This window comes from Triturus cristatus, chromosome 1_1 (assembly GCF_964204655.1).
Source record: "Triturus cristatus chromosome 1_1, aTriCri1.1, whole genome shotgun sequence".
Classification (NCBI taxonomy): Eukaryota; Metazoa; Chordata; class Amphibia; order Caudata; family Salamandridae; genus Triturus; species Triturus cristatus.
The window spans coordinates 1,045,762,961-1,045,775,263 of NC_140579.1; positions in this window are offsets into that span (position 1 = coordinate 1,045,762,961).

Here is a 12,303-nt window from a genome sequence, read left to right on the forward strand (position 1 = left end):
TACTTTTCAGGGTCAGTGCTGGACTAAAAGATGCAGCATTGGGTTCTCTTCCGATAACAGGTGAGTAAATCGGAATTCGTAGTTCGGCTGATTTTAGAGGAATATTTGTACGTATCAAAATTGGACACTAAGAAACTTTTCTGGTGAAAACCACACAATGGATTCCGATGCAAGGAAATACAAGTTACTGGTAAGTACGCTTAGAATTACTTTTCAGGGTCAGTACTGGACTGAAAGATGCAGCACTGGGTTATCTCCTGATAACAGGAGAGTAAATCGGAATTCGTAGTTCAACTCATTTTAGAGGAATATTGTACGTTTCAAAAATGGACACTTAGAAACTTTTCTGCTCAAAACCACACAATGGATTCCTATGGAATGAAATACAAGTTACTGGTAAGTACACTTAGAATTACTTTTCAGGGTCAGTGTTGGACTAAAAGATGGAGCACTGGGTTCTCTACTGATAACAGGTGAGTAAATCAGAATTCGTACTTCAGCTGATTTTAGAGGAATATTTGTAAGTTTCAAAAATGGACACAAAAACTTTTCTGGTGAAAACCACACAATGGATTCCTATGGAAGGAAATACAAGTTACTGGTAAGTACGCTTAGAATTACTTTTCAGGGTCTGTGCTGGGATTAAAGATGCAGCACTGGGTTCTCTCCTGATCACAGGTGAGTAAATCGGAATTAGTAGTTCGGCTGATTTTAGAGGAATATTTGTACGTTTCAAAATTGGACACTTATCTGGTGAAAACCACACAAAGGATTCCTATGGAAGGAAATATAAGTTACTGGTAAGTACGCTTAGAACTACTTCTCAGAGTCAGTGCTGTTCTAAATGATGCAGCACTGGGTTCTCTCCTGATAACAGGTGAGTAAATTGGAATTCGTAGTTCGGCTGATTTTAGAGGAATATTTGTACCTTTCAAAATTGGACACTTAGAAACTTTTCTGGTGAAAACCACACAATGGATTCCTATGGCAGAAAAAACAAGTTCCTGGTAAGTATGCTTAGAGTTACTTTTCAGGGTCTGTACTGGGCTGAAAGATGTAGCAGCGGGTTCTCTCCTGATAACAGGTGAGTAAATCGGAATTCGTTGTTCGGCTGATTTTAGAGGCATATTTGTACGTTTCAAAAATGGACACTTAGAAACTTTTCTGGTGAAAACCACACAATGGATTCCTATGGAAGGAAATACAAGTTATTGGTAAGTACGCTTAGAATTACTTTTCAGAGTCAGTGCTGGTCTAAACCATGCAGCACAGGGTTCTCTCCTGATAACAAGTGAGTAAATCGGAATTTGTAGTTCGGCTGATTTTCTAGGAATATTTGTACGTTTCAAAAATGGACACTTAGAAACTTTTCTGGTGAAAACCACACAATGGATTCCTATGGAAGGAAATACAAGTTACTGGTAAGTACGCTTAGAATTACTTTTCAGCGTCAGTGCTGGTCTAAAAGATGCAGCACTGGGTTCTCTCCTGATAACAGGTGAGTAAATCAGAATTCGTACTTCGGCTGATTTTAGAGGAATATTTGTACGTATCAAAACTGGACACTAAGAAACTTTTCTGGTGAAAACCACACAATGGATTCCGATGCAAGGAAATACATGTTACTGGTAAGTACGCTCAGAATTACTTTTCAGGGTCAGTACTGGGCTGAAAGATGCAGCACTGGGTTATCTCCTGATGGCAGGACAATAAATCGGAATTCGTAGTTCAGCTCATTTTAGAGGAATATTTGTAGGTTTCAAAAATGGACACTTAGAAACTTTTCTGCTCAAAACCACACAATGGATTCCTATGGAATGAAACACAAGTTACTGGTAAGTACACTTAGAATTACTTTTCAGGGTCAGTGTTGGACTAAAAGATGGAGCACTGGGTTCTCTCCTGATAACAGTTGAGTAAATCAGAATTCGTACTTCGGCTGATTTTAGAGGAATATTTGTAAGTTTCAAAAATGGACACAGAAACTTTTCTGGTGAAAACCACACAATGGATTCCTATGGAAGGAAATACAAGTTACTGGTAAGTTCGCTTAGAATTACTTTTCAGGGTCAGTGCTGAGATTAAAGATGCAGCAGTGGGTTCTCTCCTGATCACAGGTGAGTAAATCGGAATTCGTAGTTCGGCTGATTTTAGAGGAATATTTGTACGTTTCAAAATTGGACACTTATCTGGTGAAAACCACACAAAAGGATTCCAATTGAAGGAAATACAAGTTACTGGTAAGTACACTTAGAATTACTTCTCAGAGTCAGTGCTGGTCTAAAAGATGCAGCACTGGGTTCTCTCCTGATAACAGGTGAGTAAATCAGAATTCGTAGTTTGGCTGATTTTAGAGGAATAATTGTACGTTTCAAAAATGGACACAGAAACTTTTCTGGTGAAAACCACACAATGGATTCCTATCGAAGGAAATACAAGTTACTGGTAAGTATGCTTAGAATTACTTTTCAGGGTCAGTGCTGGGCTAAAAGATGCAGCACTGGGTTCTCTCCTGATAACAGGTGAGTAAATCAGAATTCGTACTTCGGCTGATTTTAGAGGAATATTTGTACGTATCAAAATTGGACACTAAGAAACTTTTCTGGTGAAAACCACACAATGCATTCCGATGCAAGGAAATACATGTTACTGGTAAGTACGCTCAGAATTACTTTTCAGGGTCAGTACTGGGCTGAAAGATGCAGCACTGGGTTATCTCCTGATGGCAGGACAATAAATCGGAATTCGTAGTTCAGCTCATTTTAGAGGAATATTTGTAGGTTTCAAAAATGGACACTTAGAAACTTTTCTGCTCAAAACCACACAATGGATTCCTATGGAATGAAACACAAGTTACTGGTAAGTACACTTAGAATTACTTTTCAGGGTCAGTGTTGGACTAAAAGATGGAGCACTGGGTTCTCTCCTGATAACAGTTGAGTAAATCAGAATTCGTACTTCGGCTGATTTTAGAGGAATATTTGTAAGTTTCAAAAATGGACACAGAAACTTTTCTGGTGAAAACCACACAATGGATTCCTATGGAAGGAAATACAAGTTACTGGTAAGTACGCTTAGAATTACTTTTCAGGGTCAGTGCTGGGATTAAAGATGCAGCAGTGGGTTCTCTCCTGATCACAGGTGAGTAAATCGGAATTCGTAGTTCGGCTGATTTTAGAGGAATATTTGTACGTTTCAAAATTGGACACTTATCTGGTGAAAACCACACAAAAGGATTCCAATTGAAGGAAATACAAGTTACTGGTAAGTACACTTAGAATTACTTCTCAGAGTCAGTGCTGGTCTAAAAGATGCAGCACTGGGTTCTCTCCTGATAACAGGTGAGTAAATCAGAATTCGTAGTTTGGCTGATTTTAGAGGAATAATTGTACGTTTCAAAAATGGACACAGAAACTTTTCTGGTGAAAACCACACAATGGATTCCTATGGAAGGAAATACAAGTTACTGGTAAGTACGCTTAGAATTACTTTTCAGGGTCAGTGCTGGGCTAAAAGATGCAGCACTGGGTTCTCTCCTGATAACAGGTGAGTAAATCGGAATTCGTAGTTCAGCTGATTTATAGGAATATTTGTACGTATCAAAATTAGACACTAAGAAACTTTTCTGGTGAAAACCACACAATGGATTCCGATGCAAGGAAATACAAGTTACTGGTAAGTACGCTTAGAATTACTTTTCAGGGTCAGTACTAGGCTGAAAGATGCAGCACTGGATTATCTCCTAATAACAGGAGAGTAAATCGGAATTCGTAGTTCAGCTCATTTTAGAGGAATATTTGTACGTTTCAAAAATGGACACTTAGAAACTTTCCTGCCCAAAACCACACAATGGATTCCTATGGAATGAAATACAAGTTACTGGTAAGTACACCTAGAATTACTTTTCAGGGTCAGTGTTGGACTAACAGATGGAGCACTGGGTTCTCTCCTGATAACAGGTGAGTAAATCAGAATTCGTACTTCGGCTGATTTTAGAGGAATATTTGTAAGTTTCAAAAATGGACACAGAAACTTTTCTGGTGAAAACCACACAATGGATTCCTATGGAAGGAAATACAAGTTACTGGTAAGTACGCTTAGAATTACTTTTCAGGGTCAGTGCTGGGATTAAAGATGCAGCACTGGGTTCTCTCCTGATAACAGGTGAGTAAATCGGAATTAGTAGTTCAGCTGATTTTAGAGGAATATTTGTACGTTTCAAAATTGGACACTTATCTGCTGAAAACCACACAAAGGATTCCTATGGAAGGAAATATAAGTTACTGGTAAGTACGCTTAGAACTACTTCTCAGAGTCAGTGCTATTCTAAAAGATGCAGCACTGGGTTCTCTCCTGATAACAGGTGAGTAAATCGGAATTCGTAGTTTGGCTGATTTTAGAGGAATATTTGTATGTTTCAAAAACTGGACACTTAGAAACTTTTCTGGTGAAAACCACACAATGGATTCCTATGGAAGGAAATACAAGTTACTGGAAAGTACGCTTAGAATTACTTTTCAGGGTCAGTGCTGGACTAAAAGATGCAGCACTGGGTTCTCTCCTGATAACAGGTGAGTAAATCGAAATTCGTAGTTCGGCTGATTTTAGATGAATAATTGTACGTTTCAAAAATGGACACGGAAACTTTTCTGGTGAAAACCACACAATGGATTCCTATGGAAGGGAATACAAGTTACTGGTAAGTACGCTTAGAATTACTTTTCAGGGTCAGTGCTGGGCTAAAAGATGCAGCACTGGGTTCTCTCCTGATAACAGGTAAGTAAATCGGAATTCGTAGTTCGGCTGATTTTAGAGGAATATTTGTACGTATCAAAATTGGACACTAAGAAACTTTTCTGGTGAAAACCACACAATGGATTCCGATGCAAGGAAATACAAGTTACTGGTAAGTACGCTTAGAATTACTTTTCAGGGTCAGTGCTGGGCTAAAAGATGCAGCACTGGGTTCTCGCCTGATAACAGGTGAGTAAATCGGAATTTGTAGTTCGGCTGATTTTAAAGGAATATTTGTACGTTTCAAAAATGGACACTTACAAACTTTTCTGGTGAAAACCACACAATGGATTCCTATGAAAGGAAATACAAGTTACTGGTAAGTACGCTTAGAATTACTTTTCAGGGTCAGTGCTGGGCTAAAAGATGCAGCACTGGGTTCTCTCCTGATAACAGGTGAGTAAATCGGAATTCGTAGTTCGGCTGATTTTAGAGGAATATTTGTACGTTTTAAAAATGGGCACTTAGAATTTTTTCTGGCGAAAACCACACAATGGATTCCTATGAAATGAAATACAAGTTACTGGTAAGTACCCTTAGAAAATACTTTTCAGGGACAGTGCTGGACTAAAAGATGCAGCACTGGGTTCTCTCCTGATAACAGGTGAGTAAATCAGAATTCGTACTTTGGCTGATTTTAGAGGAATATTTGTATGTTTCAAAAATGGACACAGAAACTTTTCTGGTGAAAACCACACAATGGATTCCTATGGAAGGAAATACAAGTTACTGGTAAGTACGCTTAGAATTACTTTTCAGAGTCAGTGCTGGTCTAAAAGATGCAGCACTGGGATCTCTCCTGATAACAGGTGAGTAAATCGGAATTTGTAGTTCGGCTGATATTAAAGGAATATTTGTGCGTTTCAAAAATGGACACAGAAACTTTTCTGGTGAAAACCACACAATGGATTCCTATGGAAAGAAATACAAGTTACTGGTAAGTACGCTTAAAATTACTTTTCAGGGTCAGTGCTGGGCTGAAAGATGCAGCACTGGGTTCTCTCCTGATAACAGATGAGTAAATCGGAATTCGTAGTTCGGCTGATTTTAGAGGAATATTTGTACATTTCAAAATTGGACACTTATCTGGTGAAAACCACACAAAGGATTCCAATGGAAGGAAATACAAGTTACTGGTAAGTACGCTTAGAATTACTTTTCAGAGTCAGTGCTGGTCTAAACCATGCAGCACTGGGTTCTCTCCTGATAACAAGTGAGTAAGTCGGAATTTGTAGTTCGGCTGATTTTATAGGAATATTTGTACGTTTCAAAAATGGACACTTAGAAACTTTTCTGGTGAAAACCACACAATGGATTCCTATGGAAGGAAATACAAGTTACTGGTAAGTACGCTTAGAATTACTTTTCAGGGTCAGTGCTGGGCTGAAAGATGCAGCACTGGGTTCTCTCCTGATAACAGGTGAGTAAATCGGAATTTGTAGTTCGGCTGATTTTAGAGGAATATTTGTACGTTTCAAAATTGGACACTTATCTGGTGAAAACCACACAAAAGGATTCCAATGGAAGGAAATACAAGTTACTGGTAAGTACGCTTAGAATTACTCTTCAGGGTCAGTGCTGGGCTAAAAGATGCAGCACTGGGTTCTCTCCTGATAACAGGTGAGTAAATCGGAATTCGTTGGTCGGCTGATTTTAGAGGAATATTTGTACGTTTCAAAATTGGACACTTATCTGGTGAAAACCACACAAAAGGATTCCAATGGAAGGAAATACAAGTTACTGGTAAGTACGCTTAGAATTACTTCTCAGAGTCAGTGCTGGTCTAAAAGATGCAGCACTGGGTTCTCTCCTGATAATAGGTGAGTAAATCAGAATTTGTAGTTCGGCTGATTTTAGAGGAATATTTGTAAGTTTCAAAAATGGACACTTAGAAACTTTTCTGGTGAAAACCACACAATGGATTCCTATGGAAGGAAATACAAGTTACTGGTAAGTACGCTTAGAATTACTTTTCAGAGTCAGTGCTGGTCTAAACCATGCAGCACTGGGTTCTCTCCTGATAACAAGTGAGTAAATCGGAAGTTGTAGTTTGGCTGATTTTATAGGAATATTTGTACGTTTCAAAAATGGACACTTAAAAACTTTTCTGGTGAAAACCACACAATGGATTCCTATGGAAGGAAATACAAGTTACTGGTAAGTACGCTTGTACGCTTAGAATTACTTTTCAGCGTCAGTGCTGGTCTAAAAGATGCAGCACTGGGTTCTCTCCTGATAAAAGGTGAGTAAATCAGAATTCGTACTTCGGCTGATTTTAGAGGAATATTTGTAAGTTTCAAAAATGGACACTTACAAAACTTTTCTGGTGAAAACCTCACAATGGAATCCTATGGAAGGAAATACAAGTTACTGGAAAGTACGCTTAGAATTACTTTTCAGGGTCAGTGCTGGGCTAAAAGATGCAGCACTGGGTTCTCTCCTGATAACAGGTGAGTAAATCGGAATTCGTAGTTCGGCTGATTTTAGAGGAATATTTGTACATTTCAAAAATGGACACAGAAACTTTTCTGGTGAAAACCACACAATGGATTCCTATGGAAGGAAATACAAGTTACTGGTAAGTACGCTTAGAATTACTTTTCAGGGTCAGTGCTGGGCTAAAAGATGCAGCACTGGGTTCTCTCCTGATAACAGGTGAGTAAATCGGAATTCGTAGTTCGGCTGATTTTAGAGGAATATTTGTACATTTCAAAAATGGACACAGAAACTTTTCTGGTGAAAACCACACAATGGATTCCTATGGAAGGAAATACAAGTTACTGGTAAGTACGCTTAGAATTACTTTTCAGAGTCAGTGCTGGTCTAAACCATGCAGCACTGGGTTCTCTCCTGATAACAAGTGAGTAAATCGGAAGTTGTAGTTTGGCTGATTTTATAGGAATATTTGTACGTTTCAAAAATGGACACTTAAAAACTTTTCTGGTGAAAACCACACAATGGATTCCTATGGAAGGAAATACAAGTTACTGGTAAGTACGCTTGTACGCTTAGAATTACTTTTCAGCGTCAGTGCTGGTCTAAAAGATGCAGCACTGGGTTCTCTCCTGATAAAAGGTGAGTAAATCAGAATTCGTACTTCGGCTGATTTTAGAGGAATATTTGTAAGTTTCAAAAATGGACACTTACAAAACTTTTCTGGTGAAAACCTCACAATGGAATCCTATGGAAGGAAATACAAGTTACTGGAAAGTACGCTTAGAATTACTTTTCAGGGTCAGTGCTGGGCTAAAAGATGCAGCACTGGGTTCTCTCCTGATAACAGGTGAGTAAATCGGAATTCGTAGTTCGGCTGATTTTAGAGGAATATTTGTACATTTCAAAAATGGACACAGAAACTTTTCTGGTGAAAACCACACAATCGATTCCTATGGAAGGAAATACAAGTTACTGGTAAGTACGCTTAGAATTACTTTTCAGGGTCAGTGCTGGGCTAAAAGATGCAGCACTGGGTTCTCTCCTGATAACAGGTGAGTAAATCGGAATTCGTAGTTCGGCTGATTTTAGAGGAATATTTGTACGTTTTAAAAATGGGCACTTAGAAACTTTTCTGGTGAAAATCACATAATGGGTTCCTATGGAAGGAAATACAAGTTACTGGTGAGTACGCTTAGAATTACTTTTCAGGGTCAGTGCTGGGATTAAAGATGCAGCACTGGGTTCTCTCCTGATCACAGGTGAGTAAATCGGAATTAGTAGTCCGGCTGATTTTAGAGGAATATTTGTACGTTTCAAAATTGGACACTTATCTGCTGAAAACCACACAAAGGATTCCTATGGAAGGAAATATAAGTTACTGGTAAGTACGCTTAGAACTACTTCTCAGAGTCAGTGCTATTCTAAAAGATGCAGCACTGGGTTCTCTCCTGATAACAGGTGAGTAAATCGGAATTCGTAGTTCGGCTGATTTTAGAGGAATATTTGTACATTTCAAAAACTGGACACTTAGAAACTTTTCTGGTGAAAACCACACAATGGATTCCTATGGAAGGAAATACAAGTTACTGGTAAGTACGCTTAGAATTACTTTTCATGGTCAGTGCTGGACTAAAAGATGCAGCACTGGGTTCTCTCCTGATAACAGGTGAGTAAATCGTAATTCGTAGTTCGGCTGATTTTAGAGGCATATTTGTACATTTCAAAAATGGGCACTTAGAAACTTTTCTGGTGAAAACCGCACAATGGATTCCTATGGAATGAAATACAAGTTACTGGTAAGTACGCTTAGAAAATACTTTTCAGGGACAGTGCTGGACTAAAAGATGCAGCACTGGGTTATCTCCTGATAACAGGTGAGTAAATCGGAATTCGTAGTTCGGCTGATTTTAGAGGAATATTTGTACGTTTCAAAAATGGACACTTAGAAACTTTTCTGGTGAAAACCACACAATGGATTCCTATAAAAGGAAATACAAGTTACTAGTAAGTACGCTTAGAATTACTTTTCAGGGTCAGTGCTGGACTAAAAGATGCAGCATTGGGTTCTCTTCCGATAACAGGTGAGTAAATCGGAATTCGTAGTTCGGCTGATTTTAGAGGAATATTTGTACGTATCAAAATTGGACACTAAGAAACTTTTCTGGTGAAAACCACACAATGGATTCCGATGCAAGGAAATACAAGTTACTGGTAAGTACGCTTAGAATTACTTTTCAGGGTCAGTACTGGACTGAAAGATGCAGCACTGGGTTATCTCCTGATAACAGGAGAGTAAATCGGAATTCGTAGTTCAACTCATTTTAGAGGAATATTGTACGTTTCAAAAATGGACACTTAGAAACTTTTCTGCTCAAAACCACACAATGGATTCCTACGGAATGAAATACAAGTTACTGGTAAGTACACTTAGAATTACTTTTCAGGGTCAGTGTTGGACTAAAAGATGGAGCACTGGGTTCTCTCCTGATAACAGGTGAGTAAATCAGAATTCGTACTTCAGCTGATTTTAGAGGAATATTTGTAAGTTTCAAAAATGGACACAAAAACTTTTCTGGTGAAAACCACACAATGGATTCCTATGGAAGGAAATACAAGTTACTGGTAAGTACGCTTAGAATTACTTTTCAGGGTCTGTGCTGGGATTAAAGATGCAGCACTGGGTTCTCTCCTGATCACAGGTGAGTAAATCGGAATTAGTAGTTCGGCTGATTTTAGAGGAATATTTGTACGTTTCAAAATTGGACACTTATCTGGTGAAAACCACACAAAGGATTCCTATGGAAGGAAATATAAGTTACTGGTAAGTACGCTTAGAACTACTTCTCAGAGTCAGTGCTGTTCTAAATGATGCAGCACTGGGTTCTCTCCTGATAACAGGTGAGTAAATTGGAATTCGTAGTTCGGCTGATTTTAGAGGAATATTTGTACCTTTCAAAATTGGACACTTAGAAACTTTTCTGGTGAAAACCACACAATGGATTCCTATGGAAGAAAAAACAAGTTCCTGGTAAGTATGCTTAGAGTTACTTTTCAGGGTCTGTACTGGGCTGAAAGATGTAGCAGCGGGTTCTCTCCTGATAACAGGTGAGTAAATCGGAATTCGTTGTTCGGCTGATTTTAGAGGCATATTTGTACGTTTCAAAAATGGACACTTAGAAACTTTTCTGGTGAAAACCACACAATGGATTCCTATGGAAGGAAATACAAGTTATTGGTAAGTACGCTTAGAATTACTTTTCAGAGTCAGTGCTGGTCTAAACCATGCAGCACAGGGTTCTCTCCTGATAACAAGTGAGTAAATCGGAATTTGTAGTTCGGCTGATTTTCTAGGAATATTTGTACGTTTCAAAAATGGACACTTAGAAACTTTTCTGGTGAAAACCACACAATGGATTCCTATGGAAGGAAATACAAGTTACTGGTAAGTATGCTTAGAATTACTTTTCAGCGTCAGTGCTGGTCTAAAAGATGCAGCACTGGGTTCTCTCCTGATAACAGGTGAGTAAATCAGAATTCGTACTTCGGCTGATTTTAGAGGAATATTTGTACGTATCAAAATTGGACACTAAGAAACTTTTCTGGTGAAAACCACACAATGGATTCCGATGCAAGGAAATACATGTTACTGGTAAGTACGCTCAGAATTACTTTTCAGGGTCAGTACTGGGCTGAAAGATGCAGCACTGGGTTATCTCCTGATGGCAGGACAATAAATCGGAATTCGTAGTTCAGCTCATTTTAGAGGAATATTTGTAGGTTTCAAAAATGTACACTTAGAAACTTTTCTGCTCAAAACCACACAATGGATTCCTATGGAATGAAACACAAGTTACTGGTAAGTACACTTAGAATTACTTTTCAGGGTCAGTGTTGGACTAAAAGATGGAGCACTGGGTTCTCTCCTGATAACAGTTGAGTAAATCAGAATTCGTACTTCGGCTGATTTTAGAGGAATATTTGTAAGTTTCAAAAATGGACACAGAAACTTTTCTGGTGAAAACCACACAATGGATTCCTATGGAAGGAAATACAAGTTACTGGTAAGTTCGCTTAGAATTACTTTTCAGGGTCAGTGCTGGGATTAAAGATGCAGCAGTGGGTTCTCTCCTGATCACAGGTGAGTAAATCGGAATTCGTAGTTCGGCTGATTTTAGAGGAATATTTGTACGTTTCAAAATTGGACACTTATCTGGTGAAAACCACACAAAAGGATTCCAATTGAAGGAAATACAAGTTACTGGTAAGTACACTTAGAATTACTTCTCAGAGTCAGTGCTGGTCTAAAAGATGCAGCACTGGGTTCTCTCCTGATAACAGGTGAGTAAATCAGAATTCGTAGTTTGGCTGATTTTAGAGGAATAATTGTACTTTTCAAAAATGGACACAGAAACTTTTCTGGTGAAAACCACACAATGGATTCCTATGGAAGGAAATACAAGTTACTGGTAAGTACGCTTAGAATTACTTTTCAGGGTCAGTGCTGGGCTAAAAGATGCAGCACTGGGTTCTCTCCTGATAACAGGTGAGTAAATCAGAATTCGTACTTCGGCTGATTTTAGAGGAATATTTGTACGTATCAAAATTGGACACTAAGAAACTTTTCTGGTGAAAACCACACAATGCATTCCGATGCAAGGAAATACATGTTACTGGTAAGTACGCTCAGAATTACTTTTCAGGGTCAGTACTGGGCTGAAAGATGCAGCACTGGGTTATCTCCTGATGGCAGGACAATAAATCGGAATTCGTAGTTCAGCTCATTTTAGAGGAATATTTGTAGGTTTAAAAAATGGACACTTAGAAACTTTTCTGCTCAAAACCACACAATGGATTCCTATGGAATGAAACACAAGTTACTGGTAAGTACACTTAGAATTACTTTTCAGGGTCAGTGTTGGACTAAAAGATGGAGCACTGGGTTCTCTCCTGATAACAGTTGAGTAAATCAGAATTCGTACTTCGGCTGATTTTAGAGGAATATTTGTAAGTTTCAAAAATGGACACAGAAACTTTTCTGGTGAAAACCACACAATGGATTCCTATGGAAGGAAA